The 23,689-nt window shown below is 43.1% G+C and overlaps 1 long non-coding RNA gene across 1 annotated transcript in view; it reads right to left on the reverse strand.

Annotated features, from left to right (window-relative positions):
• Positions 1-825: 825 nt before the first annotated feature.
• The window catches only part of LOC140628166 (uncharacterized), a 45,453-nt gene continuing 22,589 nt past the window's right edge, over positions 826-23,689 (reverse strand). The window contains exon 2 of the long non-coding RNA XR_012026546.1: positions 826-1,722. This is a non-coding gene — a long non-coding RNA (uncharacterized lncRNA). The remainder of the gene's footprint in view (positions 1,723-23,689) is intronic.

Consider the following 23,689-nt stretch of genomic DNA (forward strand, 5'->3'; position numbering starts at 1 on the left):
ATCCTTGCCTGAAACAATCCTTTCTCTTGCTGACAACTTCCTTGCCTCACCCTTCTGGCCTATAAAAAACTTCCATTTTGTGCAAATCTTCAGAGCATCTCTCTACTTGCTAAATAAGATGTTGCCTGATTCCTGAATTGCTTAATAAAGCCAATTAGATCTTTAACTTAGTTAAATTTTGTTCTTTTAACACATATAAAGTCAAATGCAACAGAGTATTAAAATAATAACCTAGCATATCTGTAGTTAATTAGAGTTTGTTCCAAGTCTACAGGATTTAATTTATAGTGGGAAGTCTATAAATAGCAAGTCCTATCAATAGGTTAAATAAGAAAGCTCACCACTAAAAATGTTTTTAAAGCATTTTAATTAAGTTCAAATCCAACTCATGATTTTAAATATCAAAACCCTTTAAGACTGAGAATCAAAGGATATTTCCTTGATATCAAAAGTTCTTAACTTAGGGTTCTAGGGGGCCCATGAATAGCTTAGGGGGGTGACCCCATGAAATCCTATGCAAAATTGTGCCTGTGTATCTGCAAGTATGTTTTAAATCATTTATTTATTTATTTATTTTTAAAGATTTTCTTTATTTATTCATGAGAGACACAGAGAGAGGCAGAGACATAGGCAGAGGGAGAAGCAGGCTTCCTGTAGGGAGCCGTATGTGGGACTCCATCCTGGGACTCCAGGATCATGCCCTCAGCAGACGGCAGACATTCAACCGCTGAGCCACCTAGGCATCCCTGCAAGTATTTTTTAGAAGTAAAATTCATAATGTTGTGCCCAAGATTGCGAATCCGAGAAGCCACCAAAAAGCCGACACCGATGCAAACACACGAGGGTTTATTTACAAGCTCGAGCTTGGGTCCAAGTATACCCGACACAGCAGAGCAGGGACTTGGACCCCGAGGTGGGTTTCAGCTTAGTTTTTATAGGCTGGTCTAGGGGATCTTCAGAAGGGGCGGAGCAATTCTTCAAGTTCTGTTTACATTTTGATATGGGGCCTTCAAGGGCTGTTTTCTTCCTGTAACTGAAGTAAGGTAAAGTTCAGCTCTTATTCACAGGGGCCTGGGGTGGCTGTACTTGTGATAACGCTGAACTCAAAGTGGAATGGCCTTAATTTTCTCGGCCTCCACATTTCCCCCTCTCAGAGGAACCTAAGGAAGGACCCAATCATGGGTCCAGGTTGCTCTCAGAGTGAGCCAGGGGGAATGATTAAACCAGGATTCGAACCAAGCTTGTTGCTGTTCTCGCTCCCATTTACATTTCAGGGAAGAAGCAACATCTTACTTTTAAGGCAGCACATAACCATCCCCCCCCCCCACCCTTTGTTGTAAGAAGACTAAGTCTAATCCCCTTCTATTTTGAAAGACAACCTCAGACTAGGGAGCCTTGGAGGTGGGAAATAAGTGAGAACGGCGCAGTCTTAGCTTTAGGGGATGGTCCTTGTCCGGTTGGCTTTTCCATTCTGGAACAAAGTCCTTGAGAACGGCGTGTGCGTCAGCTGGCCGGACGTGGGTGTAGTGGACCCAGGGAGTAATCCTGTCGACCTTGAGAGCGGTGGGAGTGGTCAGGATCACGAGGTAGGGTCCCTTCCTTCCAGCGAGGTTGAAGGGTCTGGTGTTGGTATCTCCGCACATATACCCAGTCACCTGGCCGATATCGATGGGGGTCCGGGGGTGGCCCAGTCTCGTAGAGGGCCCTCAGCTTAGGCCACACCTGCTCATGGGTTCGTTGTAACATTTGGAGGGAGAAAAGAAGTTGGTGATCATCAAATTCAGCAAGCACCTCAGGTTTTAAATTGGGGATAACAGGTGGAGGAAGACCGAACATGATCTCATGATCTCATAGGGAGTCAGTCCCATCTTATATGGGGAGTTCCTCACCCTATACAGGGCGAAGGGGAGGAGTCACCCAGTCCCCGCCAGTCTCCAGGGCTAATTGAGTTAAGGTCTCCTTTAATGTTCTGTTCATCCTCTCTACCTGTCCTGGGCTCTGGGGCCTATATGCCCAATGTAATTTCCAATCTGCCCCAAGTACTAGTGCCACCCCCCGTGTTACCTAGAGACGAATCCTGGGCCATTTTCTGACCCAATCTTAACAGGAAAACCATACCTCGGTAAGAGGTCTTCCAGCAGTTTCTTGGTCACGGTCTGTGCTGTTTCATGTTTGGTGGGAAATGCCTCTGTCCATCTTGAAAAAGTATCTACAAACACTAGTAAATACCTGTATCCGTATTTTCCAGGTTTTACCTCAGTGAAGTCCACTTCCCAGTAGGCTCCTGGGCGGCACCCCCCCCCCCCCGGAGCCGGGTGCCTGGGTTAAATCCATGGGCGGTGGCATTAGTTAACTGGCATGCGCGGCAGCTCGCCACAATCTGTTCGATCTTTGCTCGAGAGTCTTTAATAGTGATCTTTGCATGTGTATGAGGTCTCCCATCTTCCTCGTTCCCATGTGAGTGCTCCGATGCATTCTGGATAGGACTCGCCGTCCTAGTTCCTCTGGCAGGATGATGCTGGAGTCTGCGGCCCTCCACCAGCCAAACAAGCACTGGGTCATGGGCAAGCGTTTGATCCAGTGTAAATCAGCATCAGTATAGTTGGGGGTGTCAGGCAGGGTCGGTGCCCCCGGAGCAGGTAGCGTGGTTGCTAAGACCTGGGTCACCAGAAGGGCTGCCTCCTTTGCTTTTAAATCGGCTCGCTGGTTTCCCCTGCTACTGGCGTGTCTGCCTTTTGGTGCCCCGGACAGTGGATGATGGCCAGGGCCTTGGGCAGCCGGAGGGCCTTTAGGAGTTCAAGAATCTTCCCTCTGCTGTCAGGAGCCCTCTCTCTCTGTAAAGGGCTCCGTGGATGTGAGCGGTGGCGAGGGCGGACCTGCTGTCGGCGTAGATGTTTATGCGTTTACCTTCCCCCATGGCCAGCGCCTTGGCCAGTGCGGTCAGTTCTGCCGGTTGAGCAGATGTTCCGGCTGCCAGTGGCCCCGCCCAGACGGTCTCCGTCTCCGTGGTTCCGGCTGCCCCCGCATGTCTGACTCCTTCTTGGACAAAACGGCTGCCGTCCGTGTACCAGGTGACGTCCCATTCGGCAGTGGCTGGTCCTGGAGATCAGCTCTGACTCCGTGCACCTGTGCCAAAATTTCTTGACAGTCATGCAGAGGGGGGGTCCCAGTCTGGGTTAGGGAGTAGCGTTGCCGGATTCAGGGTTGTTGGTGGCTTAAATAAAATTCTGGTGGGGTTTAGCAGCAGGTTCTGATAATGGGTCAGACGGGCATTGCTGATCCAGCGGTCTGGGGGCTGTTTGAGTACCCCTTCAATAGCATGTGGGGGGGGTAACATGAGTTCTTGCCCCATGGCCAGTTTGTCTGTATCCTTGACCATAGTGGCCACCGCAGCAATAATTTTTAAGCATGGGGGCCATCCAGCGGCCACCGTGTCCAGCTTTTTGGAGAGATAGGCTATGGGTCTCTTCCAGGGACCTAAGTACTGGACAAGGACCCCTTTTGCCACCCCATCTTTCTCGTCCACATACAGGTAGAAGGGCTTGGCTAGATCGGGCAACCCAAGAGCCAGGGCAGACAGTAAGGCCTGTTTAAGGTCATTGAAGGCTCTGTTCATGGCCTCTGTCCATTCAAAATTTTGCTGGTGCCTGGTGGCCGCTTGCACCCATGAAGTCTTGTTTGCCAATTTCCCTTGGGGTTGTAATACATCCGAATGTTGTGCCCCAGTGTCCACTAGGAATTCAACAGGTTGCCCCTCCACTTTAAGAGTTACCCTGGGCTCGGGGAGGGGTGCCGAACCCTGACTCCCCTAATTGTCCAGGTCCTCCATTTCCAAGATCTTGGCAGGGGCCTTAGATCTTTTGTTAGGGCAGCTTTTTACCCAGTGGCCCTCTTCTTCGCAATAAGCACATTGGTTTTTGTTCAGCTTAGGGTGCTCCCGAGGGGGACCAGGGCCATCCTCCTTACCGGTCCCTGAAGCCAGCTTCTTGAGGTGCCTCCGTCTTTCCTGTGGGCCGTCCATGGTTGTGGCCAGCAGGATCTTGGCCAGGTTTCGGGTCTGCCGGTCACTTAGTTTGGTTTGTTGTTCTTCCGGACTTTCTCTATTATTATAGACTCGTTCTGCCACTATCACTAAGTCCTGCAAGCTCTTCTCTCCCAGCCTCTCTACTCTTTGCAATTTCTTTTTAATGTCCGGAGCGGCCTGGTTAACAAAAGCCATGATAATTGCGGCCTTTGTTTCCGGGGCTTCTGGGTTCATAGGGGTGCACTGCCTAAAAGCCTCTATGACTCTCTCTAAGAAGGCTGCTGGACTCTCATCCTTACCCTGCCTCACATCATAGACCTTGGCCAGATTGGTCGGCTTGTGCGCGGCAGCCTGGAGACCTGCCCCTAGAGTCTGGCGGTGGACCCGGGGTCTCTCCTTACCTTCAGCTGAGTTGTAGTCCCAGGTGGGGCGGGATAAAGGGAAGGCAGCATTTATGAGGTCTGGGTTTTGAGTCGGCTGTCTGTCCTCTCCCAGGACAGACTTCCGGGCTTCCACCTGAATTCGTTCTCTCTCCTCGGTGGTGAAGAGAACCTGTAAGAGCTGTTGGCAGTCATCCCAAGTAGGCTGGTGGGTAAAGAGAACAGTATCTAAAAGCCCGATTAGATCTCTCGGATTATCAGAGACCTTTGCATTTGGGTTTTCCAATTATATAAATCACTGGTGGAGAACGGCCAATAGAACATTAGCTGTTTGCCAGTCTCATCGGGGGGCCCCATGGCGCGGAGAGGAAGGGCGGTGGAGTCGGCTGGCCCGGCATTCGGAGGTGGGGCCGTCCGGTGGGTCCGACTGCGTGTCCCCGCTGCTGGCCCGCGCACAGGGACTCCCTTGTCAGGGAGGGGTGGCGCCCCTTCTGCAGCCCCCGGTGTCTCCAATGGAGGGGCGGAGGCTGGAGGGGGTGCCCGGTAGGGCGGCAGGAAAATTAGGTCCTCCGGGGAGGAATCCTGGAAGACCGGATAAAGGGGCGCTTGGGGCGTAGAGTTGGTCTCCTTCTTGGCTTTCCGCAGGGCTAGAATCTCGGTGGGTCCTGCTTTGGGGGATAAAAATGGTTTTAGCCTAGGAGGGGGATTTTCGGTCATGTCCTGCCAGGCCAGGATGTAGGGCACCTGGTCAGGGTGGCCGTCCGGTTTGTCCCTGAAGATCACGGCCTTAACCTGGAAGATAATAGGTAGGTGGAAAGTTCCTTCTCGGGGCCGTCCCACGCCAAAGGTTGGCCATTCTGATATGCAATAGATTTGAAATCTCCATCTCCTTATGTAAACAGTTATGACAGTTAACAAAGACACAGTAACACAGACAAATGCACAGTTAACAAGGACATAGGAACACAGGCCAACGTTCCAGTGCGGCCGCAGAGACAAAACAGAAAGCAACCCGAAGGGCTGGCAGTCGGCCCTCCTTACAGATGAGGACCCCACCCTCCTTACAGGTGAGGACCCCGCCCTCCTTACAGGTGAGGACCCCCGTCCTCCTTACAGATGAGGACCCCGCCCTCCTTACAGGTGAGGACCCCGCCCTCCTTACAGGTGAGGACCCCGCCCTCCTTACAGGTGAGGACCTCCGTCCTCCTGGTGGGGGCAAGGGACGTCTCCTCAAGACCCCCGGTCGACAGCCCGCCAGCGCGTCCGCCTAAGCCAATGCCGACCTAATACAGATTGGAAGTCCTTCAGGTTAGAGCTCTCAGAAATATGCGCACAAAAGGTGGAAAAAATTGAGGGCACTCACCACGCGTGAAACCCTCCGGATGGGGTCCTGGAGGTTTCTTGGATCCCGGACGAGCCCCCAAATGTTGTGCCCAAGATTGCGAATCCAAGAAACCACCAAGAAGCTGACACCGATGCAAACACACGAGGGTTTATTTACAAGCTCGAGCTTGGGTCCAAGTATACCCGACACAGCGGAGCAGGGACCTGGACCCCGAGGTGGGTTTCAGCTTAGTTTTTATAGGCTGGTCTAGGGGACCTCCAGAAGGGGCGGAGGAATTTCTCAAGTTCTGTTTACATTTTGATATGGGGCTTTCAAGGGCGTAGAGCTCTGTTCTTATTCTAATAGGGGCTTCCTGCCCTTGGCTTGGGCTCTGTTCTCATTCTAATAGGGGCTTTCTAGGACGTTAAGCTGCAAGCTGTTTTCTTCCTGTAACTGAAGTCAGGTCAAGTTCAACTCTTATTCACAGGGGCCTGGGATGGCTGTACTTGTGATAACGCTGAACTCAAAAGTGGAATGGCCTTAATTTTCTCGGCCTCCACACATAAAACTGTCATCAGACCCTCAAAGGTGACCCCAAAAAACAAACAACCATTACTTTCTAGGACACTTTTTTAATCTCAATCCAATTGACTTTATACTCAACTGAAATAATGGGAGACATTTGTATCAATAGCAGAAACAAAATAATGATGTTCACTACCCACTGTTAATTTTAACATTGTAGAGGCTGCTTTTAGGCAAACAGGCTTGAGCAATGGAATACAGAAAGGGCTGGCAGCGACCCCCTGGCTGAATATGGACAGGCCCATCAGGCGATTCCTCATCAAGATATCCATAGGCCTTAACTGACCAATGGGCTACTTACAACCAGGCACAGTTACCAAAAAATAGGGAAGATTCCATGTGTTGCCATACCTCCTCATCTTCCCCCTTTAAAAACAGCCCCCACCCACTGCCTCATGGCAGACAGCCTCTTTGCTGTCCTGCCTGTCTGTCCCTCCCTTGTGCTGTATTAAATAAACTTCTATCTCCTTTATTCTGCCTCAGGTGAATTCTTTTTGCCACCCACACCCCTGGCTTACACCCAATCATTGCCCCACATTTGGGGACTCTTAACTGATAATGTTGGAAACCCCACTTAGACACCACAAACATGACTCTAGGAGCTCTGACCAAGGCAATAAATAATATGTAAAACAGAAATAAGAGCTATAACTACTGAAAGGAAGACACCACTTTATCACTATATAATGGGCTACCTGGACTCTAAGAAAATCATTTAAAAAATATTGGCCACACTAATCCACAAATTATGCAGGGTAGATCATCACAAAATATCTAGTTATCAGTTTGAAAATAGAATTGGAGCATCCCAACATAATAGTTGTTAAAACTTAAAATAACCAGGAATAAACTTAACATAAGTCTAAGAAATTCTGTGGAAGATTCCCAAGCATTGTTGAGATAACATTTTAAGGGCCTGAAAAACATACCATTTTCCTAGATGACAGATGATGATGCCTCTGTAGTATATAGCTGTCAATTCTTCCCCAATTAATTTAAAAGTCAAACAAAATTCCAATTAAAGTCCCAATGGGATTTGGTTTTGAATTTTTCAAAAAGACTTTTAAAGAACACCTAAATTAATAATAGGGAAAAAAATATAAAAACTATAGGGAGGGCACCTGGGTGGCTCAGTGTTTGAGAATCTGCCTTTGGCTCAGGTCGTGATCCCCTGGGTCCTAGAATGGAGTCCTGCATCCAACTCCCTGCAGTGAACCTGCTTCTCCCTCTGTCTCTGTCTCTGCCTCTCTCTGTGTCTCTCATGAGTAAATAAACAAAATATTTAAAAATAAATAAATAAAAATAAAAACTATAGGGAAAAACTTTTAACGCTAATAAAAAAAAAACACAAAGAGAATTGATAAATTATTTACCCTTTCAGATATTAAGACATTATAAAACTATAACAATTAGAACACTATGTTAGTGATAAAAGTGCAGACACATTCATCACCAAAAATAAACAACTAATCCAGAAGTTTCCTAGTATAATATGCATAATGAAGGATCACATGTCAAGAGGAAGGAACCACTTATTGAAGAATCTGATAATATTCTCATTATTTTGAAATAATAAGATTTTTTACCACTATTGAATACAGCATGCTAGATACAAAATAGATATTGCTAGTCTCATTTTACAGTCAATGAAATCGAGGTATAGGTTATCAGACTGAGTCAGTGGTCAAGCAAAATTGCAAATCCAGGTTGGCATGAGTCCAATGCAAAGCCAAATATATTTCATATGTATGGAAGAGTTTTATTTCTTTTAAAATGATATAGGCATCTACATTTCTGGTAAGATGGAGTAGACACATTTTCCTTTATTCTCCTGCTAAGTACAACCATAAACCTGGGGCATTATTCATATATATATATATATATATATATATATATATATATATATATATATAGTTTTTAGACACCAGAAGCTAGAGAGAAGACGAACCAGCTAGTGAACTTGGGACTCAAGGACCAACACAATAGAGAATTCCTTGAGTTTTCTTTTTGCCTTATATATCCCAATCTTCATACTGAACAGGCTCACAACAATAGATACAGACCCCCCCCAACCAAAAAAACCTGCATTCCCTACCCGAAGAACTAGGAAAGGAATAGCCAAGCAAGACAGAAAAGTTTTAGAGGATAACGTATCTACTCTAGGCAGACACTACAGAAAAATCTGCACCTCCGCTCCAACCCCCACCATTAAAAAAAAAAAACTAGAGGAGAGTCCAGACCTCCACCCCCACTAGACTATAAGGATGCACCCTAACTCCTATGGCAGATAGTGTCAGACAAAGCCTAGTGGAGGGTCAGAGCTTTCACCACCACTTGAGCAGAATGTTGGTAGAAGTATGGATGTTAGGGGCCCCTGGGTGGCTCAATGGTTGAGCATCTGCCTTTGGCTTATCCCAGGGTCCTGGGATCGAGTCCTGCATTGGACTCCCCACAGGGAGTCTACCTCTCCCTCTGCCTATGTCTCTGCCTCTCTTTGTCTCTCGTGAACAAATAAATAAATTCTTTTAAAAAAAGAAGTATGGTTGCTAAAGTTGCTGCGAGTGAGGACTGAGAAGGACATGAAACTTGAGAAAAGATGATTTTTGTTATATGGAGCAGAAAACTTAGCAAAGTTATACCAATGGTTGTGTGGAAAGTAGAACTTGGAAGTGATATTACAAGAACTTGCAAGGGATAGTAGAACTCAGACCTTTAGCTGAGGAGATTTCCCAACAAAATATTGAAGGTGTAGCCTGGTTTCTTCTTCTGTTTCCAGTAAAACGTAAGAGGAAAGAGATAAATTGAAGAAAGAACAGTTAAGCCAAAAGGACTCAGCACTTGATAATTCAGGAAATCCTCAGCTTTTCCAGATTGCAATGGATGTTAAAATTAGGAGATTCACTGTCAGGAAAGCATGCTCTGGAGAGGAGGCCAAAGGTGTGGCTGGAAGGGCTTTTACTAGTACTAGTACTTAAGAGATTGGGTGTGTAACTCCTGGATCCCCTCAACTATCTCAGCAGAAGCCAGGATATAGATGGATGATCCAGAAAATATCTGTGGATAACCTTCTTGTCTAAGGGTGTGAACCCCTGTGATGTGCCCAGGAAATTCACAAACTCTTTGAGAAGGTGACTGCTGCAGAAATACTACCAGCTTGGAATGAGTGTGGGAGAGACAGGACAAAATGAAAGAAAGCCATTGGACTCTCAAGACTCTACTACTCAACTGCAAAATGTACTATCCTTCAAGAAACAGTGAAGAAGGGATGCCTGGGTGGTTCAGTGCTTGAGCATCTGCCTTTGGCTCTGGATGTTATCCCGCATCGGGCATCCCTGGAGAGCCTGCTTCTCCCTATCCCTATATGTCTCTGTGTCTCTCATAAATAAATAAATAAAATTTTAAAAAGAAGAAGAAACAGTGAAGAAGAACTTCAAAGACAGACCCCTAAGTTCAGAGGGCAGAGCTTTGGGCCCAGATATCAGAGCTATAGCATAGTGAGACAAGAGCCACAGGCCCAGGGGACGATGCCTCAAACCACTGAAGATTATTCCCAGCCCTTAAAGCTTAATGAGATTTGTGCTGGCTGATTTTTGAAGTTCCTTGGGACCAGTGACCTCTTTCTTTCTTCCATCTCTTCTCTTATCTATAGGAATGGGACTATCTATAACTGTTGTCCTATGCCTATCCCACTATCGTACTTGGGGATCAGACAATTTGTTCTTTAGTTATACAGGTCCAGAGATGGAGAGGAATTTTGCCCCAGGATGAAGCATATCCAGAATCTCACTCATACCTGAATTAGATTATTTAGATAATGAGATTTGGGTTTTTTGAGCTGGTGATATTTATATGAGATTTTTCAATTTCAAGTGAATGCTATAATAGGTTGAGGCTTTTAGGAATGTTGATATGGGGTGAATGTATTTTGCACGTGGGATAGATATTAAACTTTGAAGGGTAGAGGGCAGGCTGTAGTGAATTGAATGGTGGCTCCCAGCAATCTTATAAATGTTAATCCCCAGAGTTTATAAATGTTACTTATGTAAAACAAAGACTTTGCAAGTGTGATTAAATTAAGGATTCTGAGATGGGGAGATTGTCCTAGATTATCTGGATGGGCCCTAAATGAAATCACATGTATCTTTAAAAAATGAAGGCAAAGAAAGACTTGATAAGACACACAGAAAAGAAGGTGATGTAATGATGGAGCAGAGAGAGAGATCTGAAGATGCTGGCTTTACAGATTGGAGCTATATGGCAACAAGCCAGGGAACACTTACAGCCACCAGAAACTGGAAGATTCTCCCCCAGGGCCTCCAGAGAGAGCACAGCCCTGCTAACATCTTGATTTCAGCTGAGTGAAAGTGATCTCCTACTTCTGACTTTCAGAACTGTGGGTGAATAGATTTCTATTGTTCTAAGCAACCAAGTTTGTGGTAATTTTTTCACAAATTTCACAAGAAACGAATACACTTGGTGAGAATGTGTGCTCTCACTACCCTTATTCAACATAGTGCTGAAAATCCAAGCCAGCACAATAGGGCAAGAAAAGGTAATAAAACGGACACAGAGGGGCACCTGGTGGCTCAGTGGTTGAGCATCTGCCTTCAGCTCAGCTCAGGTCATGATCCTGGGGTCCTAAGATTGAGTCCCGCATCAGGCTCCTGCAGGGTGCCTGCTTCTCCCTCTGCCTATGTCTTTGTCTCTCTGTGTCTCTCATGAATAAATAGATAAAATGTTTTTAAAAATAAAAAGCAAAAAAAGAATAAAAGGCATACAGATTGGAAAGGAAGAAATAAAACTCCCTATTTGCAGATGACATGGCAATCTATGTAGAAAATAAGGAATCTACAAAAAAAATCTAAGAATAAGTCAGTTCAACAAGGTCACAGGATACGTGATCAACATACAAAACTCAATTGTGTTTCCATATATTAGGAATGAACACATAGACACAAAATTTAAAACACAACACCATTTGCAATTGCCAAAAAAAATGAAATATTTAGGTGTAAATATAGATAAATAAGTACAGAACTTGGATACTGAAAACTACAAAATTTATTTAAAACAAAAATCTAAATATATGGAGACATACACTCTGTTTGTAAACTGAGAGACTCAGCATAGTAAAGAGGTCAATTCTCCCCAAGTTGGTAGGCAGGCTTAAAGCAATTTCTATCAAAAATCCAGCAAGATTTTTTTTTGTAGATATTGACAAGAATGGTCTAAAATGTGTATGGAAATACAAAAGATCCAGAATAGCTAAAGCAACTTTGAAAAGGAAGAATAAACTGGGAAATGTCACTCTAGCCAATTGCAAGACATTATATAGCTACAGTAGTCAAGACTGTGTGGTAGTAGCAGAGGGATAGACACATAGATCAATGGAGCAAGAGAAAATCTAGCCACATACAAGTAGAGAGATCTTGTGCACCCCTCATCTGTTTTTATCTGGGTGACAATTCATATCTAGAGTAAAGAACTCTCAAAACTCAACAGTTTAAAATTTTTATTCTTTTAAAGAATAAAGAAGGGGAAGAAGGCATGAGGAGACATTTCATCAAAGAAGATATATAGATGTTGAATAGACATGTGAAATGATATTCAACATCACTAGCCTTTCAGGAAGTGCAAAATAAGACCATGATGAGATATCACTGCAAACCTATTAGATACCTAAAATAAATAATAATGAAATGCCAAATGCTGGCAAAAATGTAGAGAAACTGTATCTCTCACACATTGTTGACAGGAATACAAAATGGCACAGCCACTATGGAAAACAGTTTGGCAGTTTCTTAAAAAATAAAAAAAAGGCGGGGGGGGGGGATGCCTGGGTGGCTCAGTGGTTGAGCTTCTGCCTTTGGCTCAGGGATTGATCCCAGGAGTCCCACATCGGGCTTCCTGCATGGAGCCTGCTTCTCCCTCTGCCTGCGTCTCTGCCTCTCTCTCTCTCTCTCTCTGTGTCCCTCATGAATAAATAAATAGAATCTTAACAAAAAAAAAAAAAAAAGAAGGAAGAAGCAAACACAACTACCATATAGTCCAGCAATTCACTCCTGGACATTTATCCCAGAGAAATGGAAATTTATATTCACACAAAAACCTGTACACAAATGTTTATAGCAGTTTTAATACTACTAAACAAAAACTGGAGACAACCCAAATATCTTTCAAGGGTGACCAATTAAACTGTAGCGCATTCATGCTATGGAGTACTACTCAGTAATGCAAAGGAACAAACTATTGATACATACAACAACTTGGATGGACTCTAGAGTGTTATGTTGAGTGAAAAAAGCCAATCTCAAAAGGTCTCATACTGTATGATGCCATTTACATAACATTCTCAAAATGATAAAATTATGGAGAAACAGATTAGTGGTTGCCAGGGTTAGGGACAGAAATATAACTATAAAGGAGTAGCAGGAGAGAGAGCGTTGTGGTGATGGAACAGTTTTGTATCTTGATTACAGTGGTGGTCACACAAAATCTACATATGATAAAATTACAGATCCATACACACATACATTGTACCAATGCCAATTCCCTGGTTTTCGTACTATACTGTAGTTACGTAAAATGTAACTATTGGAGGAAACTGGGTGAAGGGGGCACAGGATCTCTCTATGCCATCTTTGCGATTTTTTGTGAATTAAGAATTAATTCAAAATTAAAAGATTCTTAAAAAGGAAAAAACACAGAAATCAATGAAGAAACAATGTAGTATATCCATGCAATGGAATACTACTCAGTGATAAAATGGAATATACCAGTATGCACAACAGCATGTATGAATCTCAAAAACATCAGGCTAAATGAAATACACTTTACACAGAGGATTGTATTTTGCTTGATTCCATGTAAATGAAGTTCTAGAATAAGAAAAATTAGCCTATGGTGAAAAAAAACCAGAACAGTGGTATTTGGGAGGTGGAGATGCACTGGAAAGGGGCATGAAGAAGTTTTTGGAATTATAATAATAGTATTCTGTATCTTGATAAGGGTTTGGGTTACACAGGTGTATAAAACAAGAACTCAATAAATGATACTGAGATAATTCATGATTCTTACATAAAGATAAAAGTAGATCCCAACACAAAAATTATTTCCTGATGGAATAAATACCTAAATAAATCTTTTAACTTTTAGAAGTTAATATAGGAGAATATATTTATAAATTTGGGGCAAGGAGGAAGTTCTTGATAATGACATAAAAAAGAGAAACAAGAAAGAAAAACCAAGGGAGACTGGGTGGCTCAGTGGTTGAGCATCTGCCTTTGGTTCAGGTGGTGATCTCAGGGTTCTGGAATTGAGTCCCACATTGGGCTCCCTGCAGGGAGCCTGCTACTCCATCTGCCTGTGTCTCTGCCTCTCTCTGTGTGTCTCCCATGAACAAAGAAATAAAATCTTAAAAAAAAAATTTATGAAGTTTAAAGACTCACCATAAACACAGTGAAATATAAGCCACAGTTTGGTAGGAGATTTTTTTCAGCACACATATCTAACAAAAGATTAGTATCCAGAATACAGCTGATCCTTGAACAACATGGGGATTGGGGCACCAGCCCCCCCCCCCACACAGTTGAAAATCAGCATCTAACTTTTGATTCTCCAAAAACTTAACTACTCATAGCCTACTGCCTTCCTGATAGCATAAGCAGTAAATTAACACGTTTTGTATGTTCTGTGTATTATATACTGTACTCTCACAATAAAGTAAGCTAGAGAAAAGACAGTGTTTTTCAGAAAATCATTAAGAAAATAAACTTACTGTACTGTATTTATGGGGGGAAAAACCCACATATAAACGGACCCACACAGTTCAAGCCCATATTGTTTGAGGGACAACTGTATATATAAAGAACTCCTCAACCAATTAACCAGTGAAATAGAAAAATGGGCACAAGATATAAATAGATCATTTGAAGAGGAAGAAGCTGATATGGCTAACGAACATCTGAGACGATCCATCAAGACAATAGTATTGAGGACAATAAAAGCTAAAAAGAGTGAGACAGTGTTTCACACTCCTCATGTTGGAAAAAAAAATGTCCGATAACTTCAAGAGTTGTGAAGATGGAAGGGAAGGAAAACACAATTTTGTGCTTGTTAAGACAAGAAGCTCATACCTCATGACCTGACAATTCCACTTCCAAGTGTTTAACCTAGAGCAACTCATGTATGTGAATAGACAGAAATGAGAATGTTCTTTGCAGCAGTGCTTGAAGTAGCAAGAAATGAAAACCATCTGTTAGCATTTGACACAATCAATCATTCCCTCTTTCTAGAAACATTTCTCTCATTTGACTTCCAAATCTCTTGGCTTTCCTATTATCTCACTAGCTGCTCCTTTTCATTGCTGGATCCTCCTCTTCCTGACCTCTGCAGTTTAGAGTGTCCTAGAGGTTATTTGATACCTATTCTCTACTTGATCTTATAGATAATGTTGGCTATTTATTTATTTATTTATTTATTTTTATTTAAATATTCTACTTATTTATTCATGAGAGACACAGAGAGAGACAGAGACATAAGCAGAGGGAGAAGAAGGCTCCCTGCGGGGAGCCTGATGTGGGACTTGATCCCAGGACCCCGGGATCATGACCTGAGCCGAAGGCAGATGCTCAACCACTGAGCCACTCAGATGCCCCTTGGCTTTTCTTTTTTAAAAAAGAGTTATTGGGCAGCCCCGGTGGTGCAGCGGTTTAGTGCCGCCTGCAGCCCAGGGCGTGATCCTGGAGACCCTGGATCGAGCCCCACTTTAGGTTCTCTGCATGGAGCCTGCTTCTCCCTCTGCGTGTGTCTCTACCTCTCTCTCTCTCTCTCTGCATCTCTATGAATGAATAAATAAAAATCCTTAAAAATAATATTAAAAAAATAAAAAAGATTTATTTATTTATTTATTTATTTATTTATTTATTTATTAGGAGAGAGAATGAAGGGAGAGGGGCAGAAGTAGAGGGAGAGAAAGCCTTAAGCAGATTCTGCACTGGGCATAAAGTCCGAGGTGAGGCTCAGTCTCACAACCCTGAGATCAGGACCTGAGCTGAAACCAAGAGTTGGATGCTTAACCTACTGAGCCTTGATAATTTTGGCTTTTAAACACAATCACCAATCACCAGCCTGGACTTCTCCCCTGACTTTGACTTGGATATCTCACTGCCAATACATCATCAATTAGCTATCAGATTGACAGTGTGACTTGTTAACATGTCCAGAACCAAAGTTATCATTTCCCTTCACTCTCCAGTCCTCCCCCAGGCTTTCCCATTTTAGTAAATGACATTCCCATTCACCCAGTTGCTCAGGATAAAATCTTGGAGTTAAACTTGAGTCTTCTCTTTTGCACACATCCTTGATATTTTTCTTCCCTTCACAATCTCCATTGAGTCCTGATTCAAACCATAATCGCCTCTTATCTGGACTGCTGTAACTACTTCCTTCCTGTCTCCTAATTTCTCCTCTAGCTCTCCTACAGTCTGTCCTCCCCTGGCAAGCATAGTGAACTCAGAAACATGTAGGCTCTCTGTGGCCAGGGAGGGCCTATGACTTCCTTATATGTGGTTCAAAATCCAAACTCTGCTGACCACTGAACTCTCTGAGTTCATCTCCTATGTAACACCCCACCCAAGGTCACAATGCTCCAGACACACCGGCTTTCTTGCTGTTCCCTGAATACGCCAAGATTATGCCTACCTTAGGGACTTTGCATTTGATGTCCCATCTGCCATGGATGTGGGTTATTGACTCCGTAGTACCCTGCTGAAAATCCTGGAATAATTCCCATGTGCTTCTACAGACTATGAGATCTCAATAGAGAAGGAATTTGGAGTGACAAGAGCCCTCCATAATGTTCTGAATCTTGCATCTAGAACAACACTCATCTTTGACTTAAAATGTGCTTCTGCATATGCATGTCCTAGAAAACTCATGGTTAGGGCAGGGAATGAATCCAAAGTCAAGATCAAACCCCAGGCATGGCCTCTGTATACGGAATGGAAATTCACACAATGCAGCATTAAAGAAGCTTTTCTTTCATCTATTTCAAGCTTTAATTTAAATTCCAGTTAGTATTAGTTTCAGGTATAGAATTTAGTGATCCATCACTTACATACAACAACCAGTGCTCCTCACAAGTGCCCTCCTGAGTACCCATCACCCATCTAGCCCTTCACCCACGCACCTCCCTTCCAGCATCCCTCATTTTGTTCTCTATAGTTAAAAGTCTGTTTTCTGGTTTGCCTCTCCCCCCCCCCCCACGTTCATCTGTTTTGTTTCTTAAATTGCACATATAAGTGAAATCATATCATATTTGTCTTTCCCTGTCTGATGTATTTCACTTAGCAAAATACACTCTAGTTCCATCCATATTCTTGCAAAGCAAATGATTTCATTCTTTTTCATGGCTGAGTACTATTCCACTGTGTGTATATACCACATCTTCTTTCTCCATTCATCAGTTTATGGACATTTCAGCTCTTTTCACAATTTGAGTATTGTTGATAATGCTGCTATAAACATCGGGGTGCATGTGCCCCTTCAAATCTGTATTTTTGTATCCTTTGGGTAAACACCTAGTAGTATAATTGCTGGATCCTAGGGTAGTTCTATTTTTAACTTTTTAAGGAATATCCATACGGTTTTCCAGAGTGGTTGCACCAGTTTACATTCCCACCAACAGTGTAAGAGGGTTCCTCTTTCTCCACATCCTTGCCAACACCTATTGTTTCATGTGTTGTTAAATTTAATTATTCTGACAAGAGTGAGTTATATCTCATTGTAGTTTTGGTTTGTATTTTCCTGATGATGAGTGATGTTGAGCATCTTTTCATGTGTCTGTTGGTCATCTGGATGCCTTGTTTGGAAAAATGTCTATTCATGTCTTCTGCCCATTTCTTAACTGGATTATTTGTTTTTGGGGTGTTGAGTTTTATAAGTTCTTTATATATTTTGGATACTAATCCTTTATCAGATATGTCATTTACAAATATCTTCTTCCATTCTGAAGGTTACCTTTTAGTTTTGTTGATTGTTTCCTTTGCTGTGGAGGAGCTTTTCATCTTGATGACGTTCCAGTTGTTCATTTCTGCTTTTGTTTCCCTTGCTCCAGAGACCTGTCTAGTAAGAAGTTGCTGTGGCCAATGTCAAAGAGGTTACTGCCTGCATTCTCCTCTAGGATTTGGATGGCTAACTGTCTCAAATTTATGTTTTTCATCCATTTTGAATTTATTTTTGTGTATGGTGTAAGAAAGTGGTCCAGTTTCATTCTTTTACATGTGGCTATACAGTTTTCCCAACACCTTTGTTGAACAGACTGTCTTTTTTCCATTGGATATTCTTTCCTGCTCTGTTGAAGATTAGTTGACCATATAGTTGTGGGTTCATTTCTGGGTTTTCTGTTCTGTTCCATTGATCTGTCTGTTTTTGTCCCAGTACCATACTGTCTTGATCACTATGGCTTTGTAATATAACCAGAAGTATGATGTCTTCAGCTTTGTTTTGGTTTTTCAAAGGTGCTTTGGCTATTTGGGAGCTTTTGTGGTTCCGTACAAATTTTAGGATTGTTTGCTTTGGCTCTGTGAAAAATACTGGTGGTCTTTTAATAAGGATTGCATTAAATGTGTAGATTGCTTTGGGTAGTATAGACATTTTAACAATATTTGTTCTTCTAATCCCTGAGCATGGAATGTTTTTCCACTGTTTTGTTTCATCTTCAGTTTCCTTCATAAGTGTTTTATGGTTTCAGAGTACAGATCTTTTACCTCTTTGGCTAGCCTTATTCCTAGATATCTTATGGGTTTTGGTACAATTGTATATGGAGTCAATCCTTTGATTTCTCCTTTTTTTTTAAGGATACCTTTTTTTAAAAGAATTTATTTATTTATTTATTTATTTATTTATTTATTTATTTGAGGGAGAGAGCACAAGCAGGGGCAGCGGCAGAGGGAAAGGGAGAAGCAGATTCTCCACTGAGCACGGAGCCCGATGCAGGACTTAATCTCAGGGCCCCGGGATCATGACCTGAGCTGAAGGCAGATGCTCAACCACTGAGCCACCCAGGTGCCCCTACCCCCCTTATTTCTCTTTCTGAAGAAGCTTTTCTTTCAGAAAGACAGACCTGGCCGGGAATTGGACTATGTCCCTGTAGGTATAGGGCCAAGAATCAAGGTGTATCCCTATTTAAGAATTAAGGTGTCTCCCTATATCAGTTTGCTGGGGCTACCATAACTAAGTAGTACAGACTGGCTGGCTTAAAGAACAGACATTTATTTTCACACAGTTCTGGAGGCTGGAAGTCCAAGATCAAGGTACCGACAGGATTATTTCTTTTGTCTTCAGAGACCTCTCCATTTGGCTTGTAGATAGCCATTTTCTCCCTGTGTCTTCACATGTCTTCATTCCTCTGTGCCTGTGCCCTAATCTCTTTTTATACCCACACCAGGCATATTGGAATAGGGTCTACCCTACTGATCTCACTTAACCTAATTACCTCTTCAAAGACCTGATATATACATACAGTCACATTTTGAGGTACTGAGTATTAGAACTTGAACATATAAATTTTGGGGAACTCAAAGCCAAAGCACTTACCACATTTTCCTTTGCGCTGCAGAGAATCTGAAACATTCCAAAGAAAGTGTCCTTTTCCCCACATTCATGTCTTTGTTGACACTAAGAGGTAGGGAAACAGCAAATGATGAAGGAGACCATGTCCAGGAGCTCCTGCTCGGGGCCCACATGATGGGGTATGGGGAAATTCCCTTGGAGGAGCTGGAAGCCATGAGCAGGGGCAGGAACCCCAGTGCAGCGCGGCTGTGGAAACAACTCAGCCTTCAGCCATGTGAACCCAAGCCTCCCTCCCCACTATGTGCCAGAGCAAGGAGACCAGAAAGGAAGGGGGTCATGTGATCTAAATTCATTTATTCTTTTAAAATATTTATTGAACACCTATCATGTGCAGGACAGTGTACTGTTCTGGGATATTTAAGGAACAAAACAGACAAGATCCCTGCCTGGCCTGTGATGAAGAAGAGAGCCAATGATGAAATAAATATAAATGTGGGTAGTGGAAGAACAATGTAGAAAAAACAAACTCAAATAAGGGAATAAAGAGTGAATAAGGGATGATATTTAAGTCATAGTGATGAAAAGAAGTCTCCCTAAGGGGGTCACTTTGGGAGAGATCTGAATGAAGTGCCAGAGTAAGCCACCTAGGGGTCATAGGGAAGCTTCCTGACGCAGAGAGAGAGAGGCAGGGAGACGAGAAAGGATTTCCAAAAGATTTATATTCATCCTCAGAGAGTATCACCTAGGTTTTGTGTCAGACACAGAGATCGGCTCCTTAGACCCCCTTCAAGGAATAACTTGCTGTCCAGTTCTCAAGAATGTAGTTAACTTACAGCTTCCACCAGTTTGCTTCATCAAGGTTCACCTCGGCTTTCAAAGTGAGGTCATACCTTTCTCAGGGTATGACTGTCATTGTTCCCAGTCAGTGACTAAGGAGGTGGTAGCTGAGGGCACATTCTTCTTGGGCAGCCCCCAGCAACTGACCACAGCGCAAGGCGGTAGTAACAAGCCCTGCCATCTCCAACCAATGCAAGATTCCCAGAGTTGGCACTCTTTGCCCCCAGAGCTCTCCACTGGACTGAGAGAGGTCTCACCACAGTCTGATGGCTTCCCCTGCCCAATTCTGCTTCCTCCTTTCCCTTGCACAGGTGCTACTCCCCAGTGGAACATCTGCACTGCTAACTCAGTCTAACAAACTAGTCTCAGCATCTGTTTCCAGGCAACAGCAATCTGTGACAGCTTTAAAGTAGAACATTTTTCCCTAAATTCAGAGCAGTCTATGAGAGCAAGATGTTGACTGGAAATTTCATCCAAGACCATAAGGTGATAGCTACCATACTCAAAGCAAGTTGTGAGAACCTGTCAAATCACCACGTTGTGCTCTTGAAACTAAGATAATAATGTATATCAATTATACTTCAATTAAAAAAAAATGAGCTGTGGGATTTCAAGATAGGTTCTGAAGATCAGTTCAATGATTCACCTTCACTGAGGGCACAGGAGAGTTGGGTTGTTGGAGATTAAGAGAAGGAGGATTTTAGATAGGATTTTTCTAGAGGTAACTGTGTTCTGAGTACATCCCCAAAAGCAAAGTCGGGGATGCCTGTTCTTCACCTCAAGCCTGTGAAAGGTTTCAACAGGACCATGTAGAGTGTTTGAAATATGCCCCTGGAACTTGGAGAAGACACAATAGCCTGGTGTCCAATTCATGATAAAAAAGCTCTCGCAGGGGGCACGTGAAGGCATCTGCCTTTGGATCAGGTCGTGATCACAGGATCCTGGGATTGAGCCCCACATCAGGTTGCCTGCTCACAAGGGAGCCTGCTTCTCCCTCTCCATCTGCTCCTCCACCTGCCTGTGCTCTCCCTCACTCTCTCAAATAAATAAAATCTTAAAAAAAAAAAAAAAACCTCTCACAGGAGAGAGATTTGGTAGGTGGGAAGAGTTTGCTGTGTTGGGGGTAGCCCACATTCCTAGAATTTGCAGACACAGAGAATGGCATTGGAGAAATTATGTGATCTGGAACTATTTAAATCTTGCCCACGAGGACCCCCAAGAGGGGCAATAAAACCTTTGCAGGGAGAATCTAACGTCACTGGATTGTAGAGTAGAAGGGGATGCAGACACAGGAAAATGTGTTACTCACATATGGAAAGTACCATTAAATGTCTTCATTGGGACCTCTAAAGAGCCCCCACCCCCACGGCGCAGAGGAGTCAGATTTTAAAGCCCACCAGCCAAGTTTGGAAGACCTTAGTTAAAAGCTCCAGTGATTTAGAGAGAGGCCAGCCTGGAGGGATGTTTACTTGCTTTTCCTATTTGCTGCCATGCCCGCACTCCACACTAGGTGGTATGTTTTTTATTAGGATCTCACCAATGCAGGATATACGCATTTAACGCACTTACTAAAATAAAGCCACATTTTCAAGTGATGACATTGCCTAGAACTCATCCTGTCTCATAAACACCTAGAAGGTAAGTAGAGGAGGTAAAGGGCCAGAAAACACAGACCATCACCAGACACCATTGACATCACTGCTTACCATCTTCCCAAACCAAGGCCTCATTAGTCAGGTCAGCAAATCTCTGGACAGTTGTAACTCTGAAAAATTACTATGCCTTGATGAAACCCAATTGCATTTTGATCACAGTTGGGGGTTTAGGGAAGTGTGAAAAGCATCTCATTTCTTCTCAAAGACACATATCCCCCTTTCTTTAACCGCAGCTGCTTTGGGAAATACTTTAAAAGCCTATTCATCCCTGGCTCTGAAAGCAGCACCCTTTCCAGACAACCACTCAGCTCTCCTTCTCCATCCCTCACTGATTTAACAAGCTAAGGATGTCTGAACTTGGCCTTACTACCAATGGGATCTGATGGTTTACCTCAAGGAGCAACAGCTGCCTTATGAAGTGCCACATCTCCTTTTCCTCACGTTGTGAAATCTTTTTGCCAAATCTATATGGCCCATGACTAATGGAAGTGACATAGAGTGCAAAGTTCTTTCCAATCACAAATTGTAGTTGGGCCAACCTTACAGGTGATAATAAGCCATGTTAGGAGCACGTACCTGTAACCATTAGCTAGGGGATCCCCACACAGTTTATGTATCTGATAGTTCAGGCCTTCAAGGACCTGGCTGAGGCAGCCCACTTCACTCCAACTCTTTCTCTTCCAAAAAGAGTCAAGGCACAGAACCCAGCTTTGCTCCTCCATGGCAAAAATCTGCCACTTTTGACTGTGTCCCAAGAAAGGAAAGGAAACAGCAGTTTGAAAATGTTTGGGGAATGAGAAGATTTCTGAAAAAAAAAAAAAAGTACTGAAGGCCCATCTGAGCCTGACTGACGGTCTGCTGCTAAGGATCACAACCCAGCCAACCTTGGCGACTTTGCAGGGCCTTGCAAATAGATGACTGATCTAATGCAGACCACAGAAGTCTTTTCTAAGACAGTTAGGGGACACAAATTAAAAGAAGCCAGAAGGATTGTTCCCAGTCCTAGGCTCTCAGGGGCTATTGACATTTGCTCCACTGATTGGAACATAACCTCTGTGGCTCATGTGATTTCACATTTTGCTTGGTGTTGGTCATCTGGTTTTGATCACAAGACAAGCAGAGTAAGCAGCTATAGCTGGATTGAAATAAGCCCTCCACCCCTCATGGAAAACTAAGCAAAATCATACTCTATGACAGCATCACTAATTACCACATCCTGCTGGGAAAGAAAACATAGCCTAGGCCTCAATTCCCCATTCAGAGCTTTTCTTATTACATGATGAATCAGGCAATCTAAGAAGTTCACAGGAAGACTGGTTAGGTGGAGACCATATTAGCATTTCCAAGGGGAGAGTGTGTGAGGAACACTAGCCTGTGAAAGTTTCTGCTATAATGCATCCCTTGTTCGAAAAATTGTAGGAAACAATGGAACAATGAGAGCACCACAAGTAAACCTACACATATATTGTCAATTAATTTACAACAAAGGAGCCAAGAATATACAACAGGGAAAGAACAGTCTCTTCAATAAATGGTGCTGGGAAAACTGGACAGCCACATGCAAAAGAATGGAACTGGATCACTTTCTTACATCATACACCAAAATAAACTCAAATTGGATTAAATACTTGAATGTAAGACCCGAAACCACAAAACTCCTGGAAGAAAACGTAGGTGGTAAGCCCTTTGACATAGGTCTTAGAGATGATTTTTTTTTAATCTGATACCAAAAGCAAAAATAAACAAATGGGACTATATCAAATTAAAGGCTTCTGCACAGAAAAAAAATCAAGAAAATGAAAAGGCAACTTACAGACTGGGAGAAGAGAATTGCAAATCATACATCTGATAAAGGGCTAATATCCAAAATATATAAAGAACTCATACAACTCAATAGCAAAAAATCAAATAATTCAATCAAAAATGGGCAGAGGATCTGAATAGACATTTTTCCAAGGAGGACATCCAGATGGTCCACAGGTACAAGAAAGGATGCTCAACATCATTAATCATCAAGGAAATGCAAATCAAAGCCCCAACAAGATACCACCTCATACCTGCCAGAATGACTAGTATCAAAAAGACAAGGAATAACAAGTGTTGGCAAGAATGTGGAGAAAAGGGAATTTTTGTACACTGTACTCTGTTGGTGGGGATGTAAATTGGTGCAATCAATATGAAAAACAGTATGGAATTTCCTCAAAAAATTAAAAATAGAACTATCATATAATTCTGCAATTCCACTTCTGGATATTTATCTAAAGAAAACGAAAACACTAACTTGAAAAGATACATACACTTTCATGTTCAT

The sequence above is a fragment of the Canis lupus genome, chromosome X (assembly GCF_048164855.1).
Source record: "Canis lupus baileyi chromosome X, mCanLup2.hap1, whole genome shotgun sequence".
Taxonomy (NCBI): domain Eukaryota; kingdom Metazoa; phylum Chordata; class Mammalia; order Carnivora; family Canidae; genus Canis; species Canis lupus.